This window comes from Phacochoerus africanus, chromosome 8 (genome assembly GCF_016906955.1).
Source record: "Phacochoerus africanus isolate WHEZ1 chromosome 8, ROS_Pafr_v1, whole genome shotgun sequence".
NCBI lineage: Eukaryota > Metazoa > Chordata > Mammalia > Artiodactyla > Suidae > Phacochoerus > Phacochoerus africanus.
This window is the reverse complement of record NC_062551.1, coordinates 7,900,380-7,924,835: the sequence shown is the minus strand read 5'-3', so window position 1 is coordinate 7,924,835 and position 24,456 is coordinate 7,900,380. Positions and strand designations below refer to the sequence as shown.

At 46.4% G+C, this 24,456-nt stretch overlaps 1 long non-coding RNA gene across 2 annotated transcripts in view; it reads right to left on the bottom strand.

The window, feature by feature from the left end:
• The window catches only part of LOC125133066 (uncharacterized), a 351,736-nt gene that overhangs the window by 54,455 nt on the left and 272,825 nt on the right, over window positions 1-24,456 (bottom strand). Inside the window, exon 5 of one of the 2 annotated variants that reach the window (XR_007136402.1) lies at window positions 20,480-20,836. The exons of the other annotated variant lie outside the window; for it this stretch is intronic. This is a non-coding gene — a long non-coding RNA (uncharacterized LOC125133066). Of the gene's footprint in view, window positions 1-20,479; window positions 20,837-24,456 lie in introns of those variants that run through there. 2 annotated transcript variants of the gene reach the window in all.

Here is a 24,456-nt window from a genome sequence, read left to right as displayed (position 1 = left end):
TGGGTATAGAGGAGATCTTTAAATGCATTTAATTACTCGGTGGTCAGTCCTGGCCATGAGGAGTGGGGTTTTGGCAGGCTGCATAGACGGTGGTACCTCAAAGGCAATGAGACGGCAGGGTGCTGAGGTCAGAGCCAGCAACTGTCCAGGCGCTTGCGCTCCTACTCCACCTCCCCTCTCGCTAACCGACAGCCGTGTGTCACTGAGCAAGTTACCTCGTGTACCTTTCAGTCTCAGCTTGTGCACCCAAAACAAGGACGGCACCCCTGGAAGGAGACGGAATGTGCGGGGGCAGCCCGCTGCAGGGAAAGAGAGGTCGATGGACGAGAACGTCGCCGGCCTTCAATCCACCTTCCCGCCGGCGCGGCGCCACCGCACTCCACCTCCCTCCTGTGAGCGTGGCTCGCAGCCACCCGTCTGACTGTGAAGCCCCCAGCCCACGCCCCCCAGGGTATGAGATGGGAGTTGGAACATGCGACTGTGTGGGCGCTAGAGCGCTCGGTGACACAAATGGAAGAAGACTTGGCATCACTGTGCTGGGACAACCTGGGTTTGGGGGCATCTGAGTTCCCTCCTGCCAGCTGGGACCTCGGGGGCAGGCATCTCGTAAGGGTATGTTTGTGGGGACACATGTCTGTGTGTGCGTGTGCGTGTGCACGTCTTGGCAGCTCAAACAGGGAAGGGGCAACGCCTCTGCCCTGGTCTGGAAGCATCTCCTGCAACAAGTCCATCTGAGTGACCGTGAAGAGTTGAGAACCAGGCGGACCTGATCCGAGCTGTACTTGCAGGTGGACAGAAGGGGGCGGGTGGGGCTGACGCAGCGGGAAGACGGATTAAATCTACCTCTTCCTCTTCATCCTCTCAAAACAGCCTAGTCTTTGGGTCAATGAAAGAGCCTTGACTGTCTCCCCGGGTAAGCTGCCCACCCCCCTCCCTCAGGTGACTGACTTGCCTGGACCTCAAAGTGTAAAGGGACGTGACCCGTGATTAAAGTCAGGCTCTTGGTTCCTATCGTGCAGAGTTAAACAACCAATATTTGGAAACATTTGGGTATAATAGCAGCTGGAAAGAGGTTTGTGGCTGAACTGGGAAATAATGAAAGTCCACTTCCAAACAAGTGAACCCAAAAAAAAAAAAAAAAAGGAGCTAATGGAAAAATTGGGTATTCCAGGGTGTGTTATGAGGGCCAGTGAACTGAGGGCTGAAATAAAACGGCCTGATCACCCGACACAAATGCTGCAGTCGTGGGCTGAATTGGGTTTGGGTGTATTGCAGCTGTAGGTAAATACACTGCATGTTAATGGTTTTATAATAGTCGTATTAATTCACCCTTCGTAGTTAATGTTTAAGATAAACTCTGTGTCTTTAGAGTAATTTATGCCTTCCACTTTTAGAGAATTCCAACTGAATGAATATGAACATAATCATTTTACACAAATGTCCTCCGAGGAGGGAGCAGGAAGTATGAACCGGGCGGAGACTCCCCACTGCTTTATTCATAATGGATCAGCCGATTCATTCCTTATTAATTTAATGGAGTACAAGTAAGCAGCGTAACAGCTTGAGTTTAGGAGTGTTTCAGAAATGGGGCTTTTTGTCTGTAATCGCTTAATCCTGCTGGCGAGGCCTCATAAATTGAATAAAAGAGGGAACTGAGTTTTAATTAAGTCCAAGGAATGAGGCTGCGTCAAAGACGCAGCCACCCGACAAACACAGGGGTGAAGTGTGTTTGGTTAATACCCCATATGCCAACAGCATCCTGGGCCAGGGAGCCCCCGGCTGGAACCTTTTGATGTCAGGCTGGAAGGGGAAAGTCCTTTCCTGACTTCACCAGCTCGCTTCTCGAAGAACAGTGAGAAGAGAGCCGAGGCCTCTGAGTTCTTGCCAGCCTGGATCTCCCCACCAAGCTGGCATTCAAAAACAAGAGGATGGCGGCCCCTGCGTTTTGCATCTGTCCACCTCTGGCTGGGAGGAAAAGACTGTTGATCAGTAGCCGTGGTGGGTGGAAAACGTAAGGAATTCTTTTCCAGGAATGTGTGTGCCCTGTGGGAAAGAACGGGGCTTTCAAGCCACGCAGATTGGGGTTCGAATCCCAGCCACACAATAGAAGAGCTCCAGGTCCTTCAAGAGGATGAAGACAATGCTTTGCTGGGTTATTATAAAGACTGAACACGTTTTTGTGCTTAGGTATCCTGCAAAATGTACATCAGCGTCACAATTATCACCACTTACCTAAAATAAAATTATCCTTTTCTGAAAAAGTATGATAACAAACTTAAATGGGCACATGTCCCCCATGTTCCCTATAAATACGCCTTGAAAGCCCCACCGGGGAAAGCCTTTGGCCCATCACTCTGTGCTTGAGCAGAGCTCCACTCAAGGCCCCTCTGGGGCATCCTGTCTGTGCCGAGGAACCTGTGACAGACAGAAGAATGGCCCCCGCAGATGCCCACGGGCTAAGTCCCAGGACTAGCGAATGTGTGACCTTACGTGGCAGAAAGAACTCTAGATGTACTCTTAGCCCGGATCGGGAGGGCAATCCTGGATGGGGAGACTACCCTGGATGATCCAAGTCAGCCCAATGTCATGGGTCCCCAGAAGTGAAAGAGGGAGACAGGATGACACAGAGCCAGGGTGACACAGCACAGGAAAGCTGCCCTTGCTGGCCTTGGAGATGGAGGAGAGGCCAGCGGCCAAGGAATGCAGGCAGCCTCTGGAAGCTAGAGAAGTCAAGGAAATCGATTCTCCCCTAGTGCTTCCAGAAAGACCAGAGCCCAGCTGACATCTTGATTTCAGTGCAGTGAGACCCGTATCAGACTTCTGACCTCCAGAGCTGTCACATAATAAATGTGTCGTTTTAAGCCACCACGTTTGCAGTGATTTATTAGAGCAGCAAGAAGGAATGAACAGAGTGGCCAAGCCAGACCACGCGGATCCCCTGGGAGCGGCTGTCTTCTGTTGCCTTGGAGCGAGGCTGTTTCTGTCGGATGAGCGCAGCCCGGTTCCGTAGCCAGCGTACTCAGGACGCTTTCTATTGCCCACTTTAGGATGTGAGCACCTCCATGCAAGAGCAGAAGCGGATATCAAGTTCTCTCCAGGGCGAGGTCCAGCATGTGTTTAAGACATTCTGCTGACTGGAGAGATGGGCTAACTGCTGAGCTGCCAGCACTGTGTGTTCCTTGAAGAACACAATTTATGGAGACAGAGCGAGCTCTGCTCTTAATCAAAACCACAGAAATCACAGCGGCAACCAGGCCCACCGGGATGAGGAGGACGGGGCGACCACTGCAACGTATGGGACAGCTTGCACGGGCCATGCCACTCCTGAAATGTATTTCTAATTCTCACAGCAGCCTCGCACAGTGGGAGGTGGGAATGCCTGACTTACTAGTGAGTGCCATCAAGTTAGTAATTCACTGAACTTGAATTCAAACTCAGGGTCATTCGTTCGGTTACAAAGTTCCTGACCGTTGCACTGCCTGGAGAACTTGAAAATAAATCCTAATTTGCAAATATGACAGATAGTCTCATTAAATGTTTAGGAAAGAAAAAGATAAAGCAACACTGCTTGAAATACTACCAATCGAAGAGAACACTCTTAAGTTTTCCAATTCTTTCTTTGCTTCTTTCCTCTACCTGCAATTACATGCTCAGCAGTCAAGCCATGAATGAGTGAATGGTTAACGGGCTGGTCTCTGAAGCCAAGGGAGAGAACGCCTTTGGAAAAGGAGTCCAGGACAAGGCTGTGTCGTCAGAGTTCTTGGAGAGGGGTAGACCCAGAGAGGCCCCCTCACCCAGACGGAGATGGGCGAGGGGGAGGGGCAGATTTCTGGAAGGAAGGGATGACAGGCTGAGGCTTAAAGGATGCATCAGAACACGGCAAGGAGATGGGGCACCCCAGGCATAGGCAAGTGTCTGAACACAGACCTGGAGTGAAAGAGCGAGGGGAGAAGTGGTAGGGGTGGCGGGGGCGGGGGCAGAGACGGTCCATGAGGAAGAGACGGAGAAGGGTTAATACGGCCACACATTTATTAACCCAAACCTGCCCTGTGCTCAGTGTGTGACCTGGGGGGGAACACCTGCTTCATTTCTAAGCATCAGTTTCCTTCTCTCTGAAATGAAGAGCCGTAGTCTTACCACGCCCACGGAAGCGGGTCTAAGCAGCGAATATCAGCACCTGTTTTCATGGCTGTGTTTTAAACACTTTCCCAGTGCCAAGTTCTAGTCCAGCTATTCATTTAATGACTTCATTTCATCCTCACCCTGGCCCTATGAGGAAGGTGCTGTTATTATTTTATAGAGGATGGAAATGAGGTACCGGGGCCGGGGGGCGGGGGGGCAGAAACAGAAGGTACAGCCCTGAGATGTAAACCCAGGCTGTGTGGCTCCAGAGGCCAAATACGAACCCCTGAGCTACGTGACCTGAGGCCACAGAGCACCTTCTGTTCAGTACAGAGGTGATGCGACATTCTCTCCCATGCAGGCTGAATTTTCGCCTTGTGCGTATCTGGTGAGTCCGCCTTCAGCTATGAAGAATAGCGCGCATTTATTACAAAGGTGTCACCTGCCAGGCAACAGTATTAGATAGTCTGCCTGAAGGGCCAGACTTAACCCTCAGATCATCAATATGATGATCCTCCCTTAATTCGTAAGGAAACAAAAGGTTCAGAGAGGGCAAGTTATTTTCCTGAGGCCACAAAGCGAGGAGGTGGTGGATTTTTGATAGGAAGCGGGGGGGGGGGGGGGGGGGGGGGGGGCGGCGGGTGGAGTCCTTCATGTCACATGCTGAACCAGGTCAACAGCTGTGGCATCAGACATAAATATGCCGAGGAGGTAAGACTTGGGCTGGTGTGAAGGCTGAGAAGTGAGCGCTTTGCCCTCGCCCAGCCTAGACCACGCTGTGCCACACCCAGACAGAATGGAAAAGCCTTTCCTCCCCTTCGTGGCAGGAGGAAAGCAAGAGTCAGTGGCTCCGGGGACAACGTGTCACGCATACAGTGTACAGTGGTGCTTTGTGGTGTCCCCGCCAACAGGTGCCTCGAAACCCTCTTGCACTGCGACTGCCCTGGCAGCCGGGTCCCGACAGCCTGCCAACAGACTGAAGAACCTCTTCTCCTTTTGTTGGTATCAGACACCTGCGTGCTCCCCACGGCTCCTGCCCGTCCTGTCCAGACGGGGGCTTCAAGAGGTGCTCTGGGAATGAGCAGCGTGGGAGTGATTTAGGACACAGGATCAGAAGAGCCGTGCAAATGAACTCCAGGAACGGTGCTCAGTGGGTAACTCAATGGGCCCAGTTGACTCTCTGCCCATGGTTGTCCAAAGGGAGCTCTTTTATTACAGTTTGGGTCAGGCTTCCCAGCCACTAAGGCAGCATTTGGTAAATGTCTTTTCTGAGGGAAGCGGAGAAGCCCAAAGACACTGAGGCCCCTGTCCAGCATGGAGACATCGGAGGCCTCACCTACAGATTTATGTATTAAACAAACAAACTTGCCCTCCTTTCCTGTTCAACAGGGCAGCCCTTTTTATTCAGCGACCTGGGAGAGGTGCCTCTTCTGTGCCTAAAACAGCAGGATGGGAAGGAGGTTAGTTCTGCTGAGCGCCTTCCACATGGGCCTCGCAATGGTGAACCCTCGAGAGGGTTCTTCGTAATGAAGGTAATGGTACCGATACCAATGACAACTACCACTGAGCAGGTATGGAGCATTCTGCACGCCAGACACTGTGCTCACGGCTTAGTCTGCACCCGCTCCTCTGATCCTAACAATGTGCCTGAGGGGTGTGATACCTGCTTCTCTCTATGCAGGCAGGGTGGCTTGAGATGATAAAATCAAATATAGACTGGACCGTCCTCCCACCCCAAAGCTGCACCATAAATGCAGCCAGAAAGTTCATCCAAGAGGGGAGGGGAGGGCAGGGAAGACTTCCTGGAGAAGGTGACCTCTCCAGCATCATGCTTTTCCTGCCAGCATCTCGACAGGCCCAGTTCCAGGTGGGCATGTAGGTGCCAGATAGACAAGGTGCCTCTGTCTCCTTCAGTGAAGAAAGCAGAAAGGGAGCCAGGGAGAAACCAAAAGCTCCTCCCCAATTTTGAGGATCTGCAGGCTGTTTTCAAAGCACTGGGGTGACCCAAGAACATACCATTGGAGGCTGTAGCTCAGGGAGGCGAATAGGGGGTCTTACCATCTCTTTTAGAGCCAGCTTGAGGCAATGATGGTTTCAGACCATAATATCCCTGAGTCAGGCTCCTGCACCTGTGAAGGCCAAAGTTTGGGGGGCTTCTAAAATATCTCCTAGTTACTCTGGACACGGTGGGTAGGTGAGCATATGTACAAAAATATCAGCTCTGGACTATTCACAATAGCCAAGACATGGAAACAACCTAAATGTCCATCGACAGATGAATGGATTAAGAAGATGTGGTATATATACACAATGGAATACTACTCAGCCATAAAAAAGGACAAAATAATGCCATTTGCAGCAACATGGATAGAACTAGAGACTCCCATCCTAAGTGAAGAAAGTCAGAAAGAGAAAGACAAATACCAGATGATATCACTTGGATCTGGAATCTAATATATGGCACAAATAAAACTTTCCACAGGAAAAAAAAAAAAAAACTCATGGACTTGGAGAACAGACTCGTGGTTCCCAAAGGGGATGAGGAAGGAATGGGATGGACTGGGAATCTGGGGTTAACAGATGAAAACCATTGCCTTTGGAGTGGATAAGCACCGAGATCCTACTGCATAGCACTGGGAACTACATCTAGTCACTTATGATGGAGCATGATGGAGGAAAATGTGAGAAAAAGAACGTATATATGTATGTGTGACTGGGTCACTTTGCTATAAACTAGAAAATTGACAGAACACTGTAAACCAGCTATGATGGAAAAAATAAAAGTCTTTAAGAATTAAAATCTAAAGTGTTTTATGTGCGTGTATATAATATGAGCTCTGGGAATGTCTCTCCCACAACTGTTGAAAAGCAGTTTCATTAATGGCAAATCCCTTTGTCCCCGCCCTGTCCCCTGTGAAAGAAAGAAAAGGAAGGAAAGACAAAGCAGAGGAAGGGAGGGAGGTAGGGAGGAAGGGGAAGGGAGGCAAGAAAAGAAAGGGAAGGGAAAGAAAAGAAAGGAAGGAAGAAAAAAGAAAAAAGAGAAAGAAAGAAAGGAAGAAAGAAAAGAAAGCAAAAAAAGAAAACCTGTTGGCTTTCATTCAAGAGCAATTAAAAAAAAAAAAAATACCCTCAGGCCCCGTCTTCATGTGACTGCTGACTTTCAGACAGATTTGGACCTTGTACCGAAAGAAGCAAAAGATAAGCGGTGTGAGGACGCCCTCTGAAAACATGCACGGCCCCTTTAATATCTCGGGTTTTCTTTCAACAGAAAATTACAGCACAATGCAGGAAAGGACGACGGCATTATCCTTTATCACAATACCCAGCCAACTTTAACTCGTCTCAAGTGTTATTATAAGAAATAGAATTTACTGCTATGGACTTCTCTTCAATAGTCCTCCTTCCCTGTTTAATGAAATGTCATTATTCCAATACAAACCCTTTCTTTTTGCAGCCGGTTCCCCCCCACCCGGCCACTATATTTCATTTCCTGCAGTTACGGGATATTATTGCCTTTTTTCCACAGCTATTGATTTAGGTGTGTATGGTTATTACAATGCAAAATAAAACAGCTCCCCCATCCATTCTACCTTGTACCACTGAACATTAACTTAATTTGTTTCAAATCTGCATTTGATTTGGCAAGGAAACCATTTATCTTTATGAAGAAAGCCCTCGTAAAGCAGAGAGTTTAGGAGATCACTGCTTTAAAAATTTAATAGCCTTGTGTCTTATACACTAGAAAAATGAATTAAACCTTCAAATAGTATATGTCTCAATGTAAGCTTTTTGCATTTCATACTATGTTTAATTTATTATATTCTGGAGCAGGAAAAAAATAGAGGACAGATCACAGGATGTGGCTTGCTTTTGCACCACGTGAACAAAGTTGGGGTCGACCACGCAGCACGGTGACTTGCCGCAGAGTCTCCTTCCGCTCGAGCGGACGAGGGCGTCGCTATCACTGGTGGAGCACGTGTAGGCTTTGTCCAAGGTTCCTTGCACATTCCTTCCAAGAAGGAACAGGGCCCCTCGAAGAGGCTAAAAAACCACGCCTGAGCTTAGGTCTCAGGCAGGACCGGAACGGACCACATGTCAATGCTAAGAATGGTCTTTTCTAAAAAGAGACCATTGTGAACCTTCTTTTCTTCCTTGTCACCTCCATCTATGCCATACGTGGGCAAGCTCAGAGCACCAGGTCAACCAGAAGATGAAGCTGCAAGGGTAGAAACCTACTAACTTCTCAATTTTCCACTGAGTAAAATGTGGTTCAATTTCTGTTTTGGAATCCAGGGTCAGCACCCATATGGTTCTGGAGGTTTCTTGTATCTTCCAACTTGACAACCACCCCCATTAGCACCACCACCGTCACCACTATGCCCTCATCGCCTCCAGCACCACCCCATCACCAGCGCCACCACCAGTACCACCCCCCTATCGCCACCATTATCACCATGAGTACCATGCTTTCATATGCTCAATATGCTGCACACGTTACATTCCTTCTCTCCTTCAACAATACAACAAAGCCAAAAGATCCTACATTCATCTCTTTTTTTGCCCAAGAACCCAGGAGATTATAGAACATGAACTACCTGGTGTTACAAAGCCAAATCAGACACCGAGGTCTGAATCCCGGTTATTTCTCAGTCCAAAATTATAGTGAATGTTTGATGTGCGTTCACTGAAGCGTTTCGGTTCACCAGGACCCCTCAGTTATTTAGGACTTTTTCTCTTCCAAAAACATCAGCTGCTGAACTATCATCATCTGATGTTTGACCACAGTCTGGAGAAAGTCTGTCTCATTGAACTGATGCAGGGCCTCAGGGATGTGGCTGGAGGGTGGGTTTAGGGGGACACCTCTCTGTCTCCATCACGCACTGAAAACTTCTAATGCTATTCTGGAAGCCTGGAGTGCCTCTTCAGTTTGTTTTGACTTACCTAGTCTACCTCACCTTCAAAGATACATTTTACTTTTCTTTTCTTTTTTTTTTTTGGTCTTTTTAGAACCTCACCCACAGCATAGGGAGGTTCCCAGCCTAGGGGTTGAATTGGAGCTGTAGCGGCTGGCGTACACCACAGCCACAGCAGTGCCAGATCTGAGCTGCATCTGCAACCTACATCATAGCTCATGGCAATGCCAGATCCTCAACCCACTGAGTAAGGCCAAGGATCAAACCTGTGGCTCCATGGATACTAGTTAGGGTCATTTCTGCTGAGCCACAAGGGGAACTTCTGTTTTACTTCTTAATTATGAACTACTTCATTGAGTTATAATTCACATGCAGTGAAACTCACAGATCTTCGGCGTAGAGTTCAATGAGTCGGTGTAAACGTATACACCCGTGTAACTACCACCCCTCGCAAGACACACAACACGTCCATCACCCGGGCTCCTGTGAAGCCCCCTCTTCCAGAACGTTACCCTTTCTCATATCTCTGGCAAAACTCTTTTTTTCTTTGAAAAAATATTTACTATAAGTAGTCAGCATGTATCTTATGCCTACTGTGGGGGAGGTCTCACGCTAGGTTTTTTCTCTGGACTATCCCATTTCATTTCCCCATCTCTGCAGGTGGATATGTCATTATGCTTATTTTGAAGTTGATAAAACAGGATCAAAGAGGTTAAGCAACCTGCCCAAGGTCACACATGAGAGTCTGGACCTGAACCCTAAATAGAATGTCTCCCTCTATATATCCCTGTCCCTGAGCACCCTGTCTGTCACCAAACTGTATCATGTGTCTCTGTCATGATAAGACCCCACTGGACCTCTAAAGCTCCCAATAGCACAGGGCAGAATATTGGGCACCCTGTGGTCACCACATGCATGTGCTTCTTGATTGACAACACCTACCGGCCAGAAGCACCCGGGACACAACTGTAACACAAAGATGGAACAAGAAAGAACCCTTACCATAGGAAGCCATGCATTATCTCAGCAAAGAGCTAGAAAAATGCATAACATTTCAGCTTATATTAGGTGATTTTCAGAATCCAGAAAACAGAGATTTGCTGTAGGTTGGGGACCATGAGTAAGCGGGGGTAATTCTCCAATTGTGTGTTTTAATAAATCTTCTCTATAGGGAAGGCAGGCAAAAGTGAGGCTACAACCATCATTGGTGAGGAAGCTGCAGTCACTCCTACTGTCCAGAAAAGCAAGATGGTTGGTATCTTGCTCAGGTTTTGTCTGCAGTGAGGCATAACTTTAGGGTGACCTTGTTTTCTGCCTTACTCAAGCCTGGTCACGGAAGGGTGCTGTCTGAGGTTGGGGTTCCAAGACACTGCTGACGTGCAGCAGAGGGACACCATGGCCTGTCTGTGAGGGCCAGGCCAGCTCTCAGAACTACAAAGACCTGGCTCCCAATGTCAGGACAGATACCAGCTCTAAGCAACTATCCTTCCTTTTTTTCTCTTTTTGCCTTTTCTAGGGCCGCTCCCACGGCATATGGAGGTTCCCAGGCCAGGGGTCAAATCGGAGCCATAGCCACCAGCCTACGCCAGAGCCACAGCAACATGGGATCCGAGCCGCGTCTGCAACCTACACCACAGCTCACGGCAACGCAGGGATCGAACCCGCAACCTCATGGTTCCTAGTCGGATTCGTTAACCCCTGCACCACGATGGGAACTCCAGCAACTATCCTTCTTTCTCAACTATCGTTTCTCAGGAAAATATCCCTGAAGCTCCAAACCAGGAAGGATCAAAGCAAACTTGAGAGAAAGAAGTCAAGGTGGGAGCCAGCCTCACCAGGGGCTCATGGACCACCTTCTCTGAGCTCACAGTGAGATCTGCTTCCAAGCAATTGTGTCGGAGTGTTGGGTGCGGGAAAGAACAGAGGCTCCTACAGAGAGGCTCAGATTCCTATTTTGCCTTCACCCTGTATTACTTCCATGACCTCAGATCTTAACTGCTGAGCTACCATTTTTTCATCAGGTAGGAGCAACTGAATTATAATACCTTTCTCATAGGGTTATCAGGAAAATCCACGAAATAATATATAGGAAGCACTTGCCAATTGACAGACACATAGCCCTTCCTCAATAAAAAGTAACAAGCCTGACCTTGGCCTTCCTCCCTCCCCTCCTGGCTCAGAAAGCCATGGACACACTGCTCTCCTCTCTTTCCTTTCAACATGTCCAGCATTTCCCACCTGAGTGCCCTTCTTCCTGGGGCCAGTGCCTGGCAGGCTCTGCTCCATATACGCAGAGAACTGGGCAACAGATGCCTGAGTTCTCCTCCTTGGCATCTGCGAATAGGTTTCTTTCCATGACAGAAGAGACTCTGCAATGTGAACACGCTAAAGACCTTAAGAAGGAGATTATCCTGGATGATTCGAGAGGGTTCGGTGTGATCATAAGAGCCTTTCAAAGTGGAAGAGAGGTGGATCTGACCCACTATTGCTGTCTTGAAGCTGGAGGAGGGGCCATGAGCCAAGGAGTGCAGGCGGCCGAGAAGCAGAAAAGGCAAGGGAGCAGGTTCTCCCCTAGAGCTTCCAAAAGGGAACACAGCTCTGCTGACCCCTGGATTTGGGCCCAGAGAGACCAGTGCAGGTGTGTATCCTGCAGAACTCTAAGATAAACTGACCTGTGCTGTCTGAAGCCACCGTGTGTGCAGTAATTTGTTTTAGCAGCAATAGAAACTCGGGTCCTTTCCACTCCAATCTCAGCTCAAACGTCACCACTGCAGAAGTCCCTTCTAACTGTGCATTTTGAATTACACACCCTTCCCCCGTCCCCTCATCACTCTCGAAATAGCTAGTTTTGATTTGCACGCACTATTTATCACTATTTGAAATCACCTTGAAATTTATTTCTGTGGTTGATTCTCTCTTGCCTCGTGAGAATGTAAACGCCATTAATAAGCAAAACTCACTTCTGTATAAACAATACCTAAGAGTGCCTGGCACTTGGCAGGAGTTCAGCTGGTACTTCTTACCTTTCATATTTTTCCAACTGACCTTCGGGGAACTCGGCTTGGCATATGGTCTAGCATATGCAATGAAACAAAGAATTCAGACGCAGTTTACCGAGGATTCTAAAGAGATGCAACATCGGCACATTCGGGGCAGAAGCATTAACATTTCTCCATTGTTGGAAAATCCAAGGAGTCTGTTTTCATATTCTTTCCTGTTGAACCCACAAAGAGCTTCAGAATCCTTCTTAGCATCGAGTTCAAGGCCGCTATTAGGAACTGACTGCAGTTGGACGACGAGGAGGAATGTATTTGCCACCCTCAGCGAATCATGCCCGGGAGGAAAGGTTCATACGATAGAAGGAACTGGGACTTTAACGGGGGAAACGGTGCTAATCACACAATAACAATTGACTGACTGCTACATGCCAGGCACTATGCTCAGCTTTGATACGTCTTATCTTACCCCATCCTTGCATCAATCTTAGGAAATGGGTTCTATCCTCACCCCATTTTCACAGGTGGGGAAACAGAGGCATGGAGGAGTACCTTTCCCAGGGTCACAAGCGTGACCTGAACTTGAATTCTGGAGTCTCCCAGATGCGTGTTCTACCCACTGCCAGCTTGGATGTGGAGTGTGAAACCTCTGCCTTTGAGCCCGTGAAGGGCTGCTGAGTAGAAGAGGATGAGGTCTGTTCTAGGTGGCTTCGAGGATATCGAGACAACCCTTCACATTTGCATAACACACCCCCGTAATTCACACATGTTCGCCTCAAAACCACCTCGGGTGGTTGCCGTAAAGGCACAGGAACGGTGGCTTGGAGAGGAGAACTGCCCTGCCAGATCCGCACACTTCAAGAGCAGCACAGGCAGACTTCAACCCCGATTCTCTTTGCAGGGTGTCCTAGACTTGTTTCATGATGCTCAGTTACCTGTAACATTAATTAAACCAAACTTGACTTTCCCGCCACTATAAATCTTCCACTTTGCTAAGCTCTGAGGTTCAAAGCTACAACAAACCTTGGCAGACTTGTGGTTGCCAAGGGGGAGGGGGGAGGGAGTGGCACGGATGGGGAGGCTGGGGTTAGCAGATGCAAACTATCACATTTAGAATGGATGAGCAATGAGGTCCTGCTGTCCAGCACAGGGAACTCCATCCAATCTCTTGGGATAGACCGTGACGGAAGACAGTATGAGAAAAAGAATGTGTGCGTATGTATACAAATGCATCGCTCTATTTATATATATACATATATGTAGTCATGACTGGGTCACTATGCTGTGCAGCAGAAATTGGCACAACACGGCAAATCAACTATACTTTAATTAAGAAATAAGACACAGAGAGTCTGGCAGAAGAGGTGCAGGATAGCTCCTTGCAATCTGGCATCATGGAAGCCCCAGGAGTCACGAGGAACGGACGGGAGAAGAGAGGAAGGAGGGCAGACATCTGTTGGGGGTGAGAAATCTATGGAAGGCACCAAAAGGGAGGTGGCCTAGGACACAGAGGACACACGGGCGGACGGGCACCACAGGGAGAGGGCTTTGGTTCAGGACAAGAAAGAACGCCCCACCAAATACGCCAAGCCAAAAACTCATTTCCTCTGACACCATCACAGGAGGATTTCATTGGCTTATTTTTAGACCACATGGCCAGAACTCGAAATATGTAATGACCCGCTTAACCCTCTCCTAGCCCAAAACATGTCTGAAAGCTTGGCTTCTCCCTGAGGCATTTGATTTTTCACATAATGCAATTCTATCTCACGGTTTTGGGCAGCCGCCATGCCAACAAGCTTCGGGCCTGGAGGGCTCTATCCCTGTGTTTGAAAATTTCTGTGCCCAAGGGAAGAGAGGTATCTGCACCAACACCACATTTTCTGGATAAGTGAGTCCCGGGAGATACACACTCAGGGCTAAGCGTCTGCCGTTGACAAAGAATTTTCTACACGGCATCCTGCGTCTTTAGAAATGATCCAAGGAGGTGGGCTATTACCTTTTCCACACTGATTTCCTCACTCATTCTGCCATCATGTATGGAGGTCCACGCCCTCTGCTAGCTGCAGAGAGAGAAACTTATTCAAGCTAACAACACGCCCTCCTACCTCCACATGCAATAAACCACCCTCACCTGAGGCCTAAGGGACATGTGTGCGGTGTGGCATCCTTGGACGGGGACCAGGGAGGCATGAAGAATCTGGGAAGCCTGACTGTTACTCGTTAGCAAAGTCCTCAGCAGGAACTTTCAAAGACGTCATGAAAAGAAGTGGTGGTAATGAGACGGGAAGCTTTTACTCCAGAAGAGAGATGTGTGGTAGATGGAATCATGACAACCGCCAAAGACGTCCACATCCTAATCCCAGAAGGTGTGGATATGTCACTTCACCTGGCAAAAGGGGACTCTGCAAATGCGATTGGGTTAAGGATCCTGAGACAGGGAGATTACCACGGATTAACCGGTAGGCTCAGTGTAATCAGAAGATTCTTACAAGACAGACACAGGAAGTCAGAGCCAGAGAGAGATCTGATGACACTGCACACACGGCTGACTTTGAAGATGGAGGGAGGGGCCGTGGACCAAAGAATGCAGAAGTCTTCCAGAAGCAGAAAAGGCCCGGAAGGGGTTCCCCTTAGAGTCTTGAGAAGGTGCACAACGCCCTGACACCTTGATTTCAGGGCTTCTGACCTCTAGGACTGGGTGATGATAAATCTGTGTTCTTTTAAGCCACAAAGTTTGTGATAGCTTATTACAGCAGCCACAGTAGGTACAATACTATTTATTGAGTTGCACATCTATCAAGTAATTTCTGTTGCTTTATTCAAAACAATATTTGTCGAGTAAATATGGTGCTCCAGGAACTGTGCCAGCTTCTGAGGGTACAGCAGTGGCCCAAACACTCAGGAGCTTATTTATAGCCCAGGGAGTACAAAATGAGAAAAGCGCCCAATAGCCTGGCACTGCTACCACCCATTCCAGCAATAAGAAAATGAAGGCAAAAAGGGTAAACTAAAGTTCGCCGAAGTCTTTCAAGTCCTGAGTGGCCCGACCAAACTCATCTCACAAACAAACACACAAAAAACAACAACAATAGCAACAACCACCACAACGCCCTTCCCACCACTCGGTTGTTTCCTTAGGGACAGCTCACGGATGCAGATGGAAAATTCTTTCACACGCATGGCCCTCTTATTTCCCTCCAAATTCCCAGAGAGGCGGCATACACCCTTTCCTGGGATGGGATGGTGGCCATTTCTAAAGCTGCTTTGAACCATGACATTTCTCAACTTGCTTCTCTTCTGGACCACAGACGTGTTGTCTTGTTAGAGGCAGCCCCTCGTATTTGGATTATTTTGATGCAAATCCATCACCCATAATAAATTCCCCTGCTTTCCAAATGCAATCGATTTTAGAAGCATGAAAGCAAAAACTAAGTAAGCCCTGACAGTCTTTGCAAGTGTCCGTGACAGGAGAGACCTAAATGGCTGAAAGCCATTTTCCTCACCGTCAATCTGCCGGATGATTTTCTTTGCACAAACACCTACCCATACGGTCTGGCTAATGCTTGCCTTTTTGGACATATGTGAGCAAATAAATGTAATTACGAGCAAGATGTAATCACAATGGCTTTGCTATTAAAGCTGCTGCACACTCTCGTGGCTTGGTTAACAATATATGCAGAAGGGTGGAATTGCTTGCTGCTCTCCCAGGAAGGCAAACATGCCAGAAGTATGGCCTCTTTTATATTATATCTGCGAAAATACAACATTTAAATGCAGAATTTGACTTTCCAAGAATCGCACCAGAAAACCTTTTAACAGAAACAGCAGGGAGAGAAAGCTTTTTAAATCATGATACTCCATGAAGGATTATGAAAATGGAGGTCATCGCATGAGACGGAATTGCAAATACAATGAGCAAAATCTTTCTCCTCTGTGTAAATACACGGGGACAATTTATTCTTCTCTGTCGAGCTATCAAGGGATATTTTCAGCTGCTGGAAAAAGAAAAGGAAAGAAGCCACCATGTCCAAATGGATCTATTCACAAGGATGTGCTTGGCCGGTCCTTGGTAGGAACAGAGAGCCTCTCACACACAGAACTGGGATGCTTGAGAAGATCTTCCCAAAGGCTTTCTTCCTCATAGCTTCTTAAGCAACTGGGCATAGAGCAGCTTCTCATCTGCATCCAGTCCTGAAGGGAAGCTCAAGAAAGGGCAAGTCTACCCACGTCAGAAGGCCTGATTGCCAGCATACCAGGCCAGTGGGGCATTTGAGACGACCAGGCATGGACCACCTTCACGCTCAATTCACCTCTGAGAAATATCCCACCCAACCATTGGGGTTGTTTGGTACTGGCCTCTTGGATGAGGGTGTCAGAAGGAAAGAGGTTACTCGACAATGCATCTGATTTCTAGGCCATAGTGTAGTGAAACAGATGTAAAAGCAGCACCCAAACATGGATATGCCTTCTTCAGGATTCAGGATGGGTGAGTACACAGATAGACTGATAGTTGCTTTTGTTTCTTTTTTTTTTTTTTATGTGACATTTCTTGATCCCTTACATGAGCTGGACAACTATTTCAACACTGGGAATGTAAAGTGTAATTAAGATACAAAGAGCTTCTGTCCCCAGGCATAATACTGTCTGAGAGAGACAAGTGAAAAATTAAACAGACTGTATCAATTAAAGGCACCAAGGGCTATGTGAGGGTAGGTGAATGAGGCCTCTTCTTCAGTGTGTCTATACAAGGTCTCAAAATCTTGATGCAAACTATGAGCTGGGCTCACCAAGTTCAGATACTTGAGTTAAATGCCAAAACTTTTTTGGGGGTTGTTCTGTTTTCAACAGGACTTTGTAATGATAGCTAAGCACTTTTAGGTGAAGGACTGAGGCATACACTAAAATAAAGTATATAGTGTTTCCCTTATAATAAATTTTAGTAACGCTGCATTTGTTCAATGCTAGAGTTGGGGGTTTTTCACTTGTTAGCATAGCTGCAAACAGGATGTGTCCTCTTATCGGTAGAATCTTGAGATTACAATCAATCGTATCTTTTTCTCTCATGGAGAGACATAAAATCATGTGGTGTCTTACTCTCAGATGCCGGGAATTATAATGTAGGAATATATTAATACGTCAATAATGATTACCTACAGAGTGCTGACTACATAGTGGTGTGCTCACACCTGCTTAACCACCAAGCTCTCTCTGGGAAGACCACCTCCTGATCTGCGGCACCGGCCAAATTCTCCTAGTGTAAACCCTCCTATCGTGGTCAATTTCAAGCTAACAAGGTGACGGCATGGAACACACACTGGGATGAGAGGAGCACAGTTGGCCTGGAGAGCCTGCACGCCCGGCCCCGGCACACGACAGCGTCAGGGTCGATCCAGAGCTGACTACACTCCCTTCCCACCAGTGTGGCTCAGCAGCACAGCGCTGCCTGGAGTAACCTGTAAAGCCCAATCAGTACTTTTCACTTAATCTGACATTATCAAGGTACATATAATCTCAAGTGCAAATCTGAGATTAATTTGCAGTCCCTTCTCATTAGGCCCCCAGCCTCTCTTCTTGAGGAATGCATGTTTCTCCTTACCCTGCTTAAATCCCATTTCTCATTATCTGGTTTGGTGTCAGCTGCTGACTCTAATTTCTGTATAATGATATTCCACATTCCACAGCAATCTTCATCAGAAATAGACAAATGTATACATTTGGGGCTTTCTAGCCATTGCAGAGCATGGTTGATCTCTGTCTGCAAATGTTTTGGCTTCAAACTTGAAGAGTGACTCTTTCCTTTTAGGAGCAGAAAAAAGAAAAAGAATGGCCACCCTCACCATGTGTGTTCAGCGTTGCTCTGGTGTTCCACCACTGCAAGAAGATACGTAAAAGAAATACAAGTGACTCTGATTGGAAAGAAATACAATAGTCCTTATTCATATGTAACATGATCTTCTAAGTAGAAAATCTGATGGAATCCCTCCAAAAAAACGGTATTATAAACTAATACATACGTTTAACAAGGTTGCAGTATACACAGTCAATGTACAAAAATCTGTTCTATTTCTATATACTATTAATAAACAACTGGAAATTTTAAAAATTAATACCATTTACAGTATCATCAAAAACCAGGGTATTTGAAGTATATAGGAATAAATCTGGAAAAAGACATGAAATTCCTGTACTCTGAGATCTACAAAACACTGCTGGAAAAATTAAAGACCTAAATACGTGGAAAGATATGCTATGTTCTTGGGTCAGAAGCCCCGATACAGTTAAGGTGTTAAGTCTCTCTAATCAAAACCCCAGCAGGCTTCTTATGGTAGAAACTGACTATATTCTAAAAGTCATACGGAAATGAAAAAGAACAAATATAGCCAAAATAACTTTTAAAAAGATGATAAAGTTGTGTAGTTAACACTCCCAGATGTCAAGATTTATCTTAAAGCTCCAACAATAAACGTATAGGCAACTAATTTTCTACATGGTACAAAGGTCATGCAGTGGATGAATGGTAGTCTTTACAAGAGTCAGTGCAGGAAGAAATGAATATCCGTATAAAAACATTAACTTTGATCCACACCTTGAACACCTGAACAATACATAAAATTAACTCAGAAAGGATCAAAGACCTAAACACAAAACTTAAAACGATGAAACTTTAAGAAAACATAGGAAAAGGCCTTTCTGACATTGGATTAGGCAATGACTTCTCAGCTACGACATCAGAAGCGCAACCCATAAGGGAACAAACTGATAAATTGGACTTCATAAAAATGTTAAATGTCTACGCTTCAAATCACACTGTTAAGAGAATGAAAGGACAAGGCACAAACTGAGAGAAAAATCCTTGCAAGCCATGAACCTGGTAAAGAATTTGTATTAAAAATAGGGAGTTCCCAGCATGGCTCAGCGGTTAATGAACCTGACTAGTATCCATGAGGACACAGGTTTGATCCCTGGCCTCGCTCAGTGGGTTGAAGATCAGGTGTTGCCATGAGCTGTGGTGTAGGTCACAGACACGGCTTGCTGCTGTGGCTGTGGTGCAGGCCAGGCCAGCAGCTGTAGCTCCAACTGGACTCCTAGCCTGGGAACCTCTACATGCCACGGGTGTGGCCCTAAAAAAGACCAAAAAAAAAAAAAAGAATTTGTATTAAAAATATATAAAGACCTCTTGAAAGTCACTGATAAGAAAATAAGCAACCCAACAAATAAAAAGATGACATGAGTAGCAAGGAAGCACATGGAAAGTTGCCCAATATCATTAGTCATTAGGTAAATGAAGATTAAAACTACAAGGTACCACTACATACCTATTAGAAGGACTAAGATTAACATGACCAACCGCACCAAGTCTTGGAAAGGATGTGAAGGAACCAGAACTCTCGGACACTGCCAGTGGGAATGAAAAATGGTACAAGTGCTTTGGGAAAACAACTTGGCCATTTCTTTAAAAATTCAACATCCACCCATCATACGATCCAACCATTCCATTCCTAGGTATCTGCCCAAGAAAAAGAAAAATATTTGTGCATACCAAATCTTTTACCTAAGTGTCCATAGAAGCCTAGTTTATAACAGCACCAACCTGGAAACTCCCCCAAAACCCCCAACAGGCGAATGATTAAACAGATATGTCATCATATAAAGAAATACTTCTCAGCAAAACTAGAATGAACTCCTGTTACACATTGCAACCTGGATTCATTTCAAAATAATTGTGGTGAATGAAGGAAGCCAAACAAAAATGAGAACACACCATTTACACATATTTAACACCATTTATACACAATTCTAGAAAATGCACACTAATGTACAGTGAGAGAAAGCAGATCAGTGATTGCCTGATGGGAAGGTGTGATTACAAAGGAACACAAGGAAACTCTGAGAGGGTAACGGACATGTCCATGATTTGGTGTAATGGTTTCCCTAGTGTCTACATATATCAAATTATCAAACTGCACATTGTTAAAATGAGCAGGTTATTGTCTGTCAATTATACCTCAACAGAACTTCATTTTTTTAAAGTAGTAGATACCGGAATGGTTTCAGTGCCAGATTCTTAAAATACACTCATGCATACCAAGTGGCTTGATGACTCAGAATAAAGAAGTAGATGGACTAATTTAAGAACCATTTTTAGCATTTTTAGCACAAATTACCTGTTCTGGGCAGTGAGTGGAATTTGAGGGCTAAGGTTTTAGGTAACCAGTCTGATCACTTTCTTCCCTTTCAAATTGTTTTTCTGGGGGGAGGGGTAATGTGTACTCATTCATTCATTCACTCACTCATTCAGTAAATAATTACTGAGCACTGTCTAGCAACTGGAACTTTTCTAATATACCATATTTTTGAAAAAATGAAGCCTCTATTATTTCAAGGAGCTTGCAATCAAGTAAAGCAGACAGACCATTAAAATGCAACACCAACAGATCTCTCTCCTTTATTGGAAATTATTTTGTGGACCTGTTATGTGCCAGACAATGCACTGCAGGAGCGAGCAAGCAGCTAGGTAGGGATCTATGTCCTGGGAATGTGAAGCCCAAGCTGAGAGATGGCCATCAGAGGAAAGACTGCAGCAAAGTGTGTGTTGGGGGCCGTGGGGCTGCGTGCTAGGGAAGCAACCTAGAGAGAGATCATCTCAGACTCCCAGGGAAAGGGATGCTGAAATGGGTTCTCTAATCCACTCACACCATCTCCAGGGGCTGACTTGCAGCTTTATTCCCTAAGGTCTGAAGACGGTCTTCTAGGATGGGAATCTGGACAGTCCTACGTGATCAGCATCCCAGTCAGCCTTCTCTGAAGCATCAAAAGAGAAAATACGGAAAATACAGAAAACATCAGGCCCCAGGCCCCAACAACATAGGAGATAATCTGCTGTGGCCAAGAGTTAGTTCAACTGTGATTAGGGCATACGTTAAGTCATTCCGAAACAGACGAGCTATCTAACTGCCCCAAAGTTTCCATTTTCCTCTCTTTGGAACAGTTTCCCATGTGGCTATTCTTTAGCTACAGCACCACAGGAAAGGCCCACCGGCTGAGTCACTAAATACGGAGTAACAACCATGTCTCTCGAATAAGAAAGAAGCAGTGCTTTAGCTGCAGTGAAGATGGAATGCATACACACCAAAGGTGCTGTCGAGAGAGGGTCACTCCCAGAGGTGTTCAAGCTCCAAGTCAAATCACCCTTTCAAAAGCCAGCAGGAGCATGTATTCAACATCAGACATCAGATTTTCTGTGCTCAGAATTGTCTCTCTCTGAGTCCTTACCCGAGAAGAAACATGAAGGTTTTTTTGCATGAGCAGTGCATCAACAGTGTTTCATGAGACCACATAAAAGGATAAAGCCGTTTTTTCCTACAGTGCAAAGTGGTCTTACAGGAAATTTGCTGTCAGTCGCATCCTCTGAGACCAAGCTTTCACCAGAGAAGTCAAGTGAAGCCAGTGACAGCAGCAAATAAGCATTCTTCTCATCAGCTGGCTTTTGGGATGAGGGCCATTTTAGTGGGGCCAGAGCAGTCACTAGGGTTTCTTCTCTCAGAAATCTGTTATTCCTTGTCCTTCAGCTTTATCAGATACCACATCAATTTCTCCTGTGTTTATTAGCACATTGGTCGGTACGTGCCCACAAAGTAGGCAGCTGGCAGGGAATTATAGATCATTGGAGTTAGGGTTCAAAAGCATCTAAGCCAGTCTTCTCATTTCACAGACAAGGAGACTATAGCCTAGAGAGTCTGGGGCTTCTCCAATTCTATTTCATTTCCATTCATCCAATAAATATCCACCATATGCTATGCATTTGTCACTGAGTCCCCACAACATGTTGGGCTCTAAGAGCGACATTAATTTTTTACATAGAAAGAAATGGTACTACCAAGTCTTATAAGCTTTCTAAGCTACAAAGTGACATAACTGAACTTCAACTTGAATCATAAGACTCCAAGTCCAGCGGTCTCTCCAACATCTGCTGGCTTATAACTCATAAGCCAGGTTTGTAAACATTTTCTGTCAGTAAAGAAGAAGGACTTGACAATACAGCCATTTAATTCATTTGCCATGGTAAATCCTAGCACTTCCCCAGGTAACCAGGGGTCTCTGGCCACATGTATTCACTCTTGTTACACCTTCGACTCTTGGCTGTGAATCTCTTTAGAAGGGTTCTTACTGCAACTCGATTCTATCACATGCAGAATTGAAATAAATGGAGCATAGAGGGCGTGCTTGGGGGAAAAGATAAAAATCAAAAGGTGCAACTGGTCAGAGGCTGTTTTGGGGAAAAGGATGTTGCGTATGAGGTCTCACTGGGTTTGCAGACCCATCAGCTCTCCCCAGAGCCAGTCCTTTACTACGAGTACGATGTCCACAGTGATGCTTACACAACGCACCTCTGCTCACACCTCTCCCCTCTGTTCTCTGTCCGGACAACCAAGTATATGCTCATTTTGGGGGCTTACGAAGCCCCTTCTGATATGATCCCTGTCGCTCTCCACTTGCATCCTTCCTTAACAACCTGACCCGCTGTGCTGCTTGCTTCATACACGAACACCTGCTCTCCAGTCTCACCCTCTCTGAACTTCCTCTAGACACGTGTAAGACTGTTCCCTCGGCTGGTGAAACTCTCTTCAACCTTCACAACCCAGCCCGGATGGAATTCTCTCTGAGGAACCTTGCTTGTGCCCTCAATAAAAAACACACGTAAGCTGGGCTCTCCACTCTTCACACTGTAATGGAAGAGCCTGTGTAATTCTGTCCATATACCACTAGGTTGTAAGGTCCCAGCTCACCAATGTACCCAGTGCCAGGCTCAACATCATACACGCAACAGATGCACAGTAATTATGTCAAATAAATGAATGAATGAATGTATGAGTATGTGAATGATGCTATAACTTGGTCTATAAATAGTTAACATAAGTTTGCTTCAACTGAAGGCAGCAAAGAGTGACGAGAGTTTTAGACTCAAGCGACGTTTTTGGAGAGTTCGTGGGGACAGCCCAAGGCAGCAATCGCTGCCAAAAAGACCACCCAGGCGACAGACAGAAAGCGTGTTTGCCATGTAGACATGACAGGCTCCCGGAGAACCTAGCCCACTCTAAAGAATCGTCAGCCAGCCAAAGAGGCTGATTCTAAAAGCAAACATACAATGCCTTCAGTGCTGCAGAATTTACTCCTCTTTGATACCTAAGTGGAACCTGAGAGAGACAGAGGCTTAATGAACAGAGACTTGAGGCGAGGCAGTCTTTCCATGAGTAAAATGAAATCACTCCCGATTGCCGCCAATGGACAGTGGTTATGAGCTCCTGTACACAATTTAAAGGTAATCTTGTAATTTAAAAAGGAAAAAAAAAAAGCCAATTGAACCTAATGGCAAGTGACATCTGGGCTCAGCTGTGATTAGAATCAAGGAACGTTCCTCTGCTGCGTTAGTGGCCACGGCGTCCCCAGGTTCAGAGAGGGTTAATTCCATGATCCTCGGGGAGGCCTCTGTGGCCCTGCTTAGCCAAACCTTGATTCAGAGCAGAGGCTGCAGATTGCGTTTTCTCCGCACATCTGCAGACGTATTAGGACGGGAAGTGGAGACGACAGGAGGAGAATATCTCCTTTCTCCGCGGAAATGCCCCCAGAGAGTTTTCCACGGCGACCTCCTCGGACCGGCTTTACATTAGAGTTATTGTCCTGAGAGGAGATTGGGTTAGAGCCTCTGATTCATTTCTTATAGTGCTCTCGTGTTTATTCGTGGTGGCAGCTAACTTGTAAAATTTTATTATGATTTTTTTTTTCTTGGTTTGTGTCATGGAAGGGATAAAACAAAGCAATGATTCTATCATCGGTCCTAAATGCGGACGGATAAATCCGCACCAAAGCCCTCTGTCTACAGGGGAAACCGGGTAACAGGTCGTTCTGCTCCCGGTGCTCCCTCTCTGGGTTTTGAATCCGTGTTTCTCCCCTCCCGGAACACTGGCGGAGAGAAGAGAGCATGAGGCGTGCGGGCACCACTGGGGTATCAATGATGCCAAAGTGGGTTTCAAGTCCTTTCACCATCCTGCTGTTGGGGTGATCCTTAATGAGCACAATGTGATCAAATCGCCTGGTGATTCACCAAAACTACCTGGCTCACCACAATTGCCACACTAAGCATTTCTCATATACCACTGCCCCCAGCTCCAAGCTAAGCACTCCTATCACACTGAAGTATATACACACCCGCACTGGAGGTCCACTGTTTCACGACGGCCTTGCTGATGCTGTTCCCTCTCAGAACATCCTGTATCTTCCTCCTCCATTCTTTTTCCCCAAACTGCCACGCATCTGCCCACAATCAACGGCCCAGATATCATTTCCACCACGATGGCCCACACACCCCACTGAATGTCACCAACCTACTGAAATAGCTCAGGTCATTCTCTCTATCCCTTGTC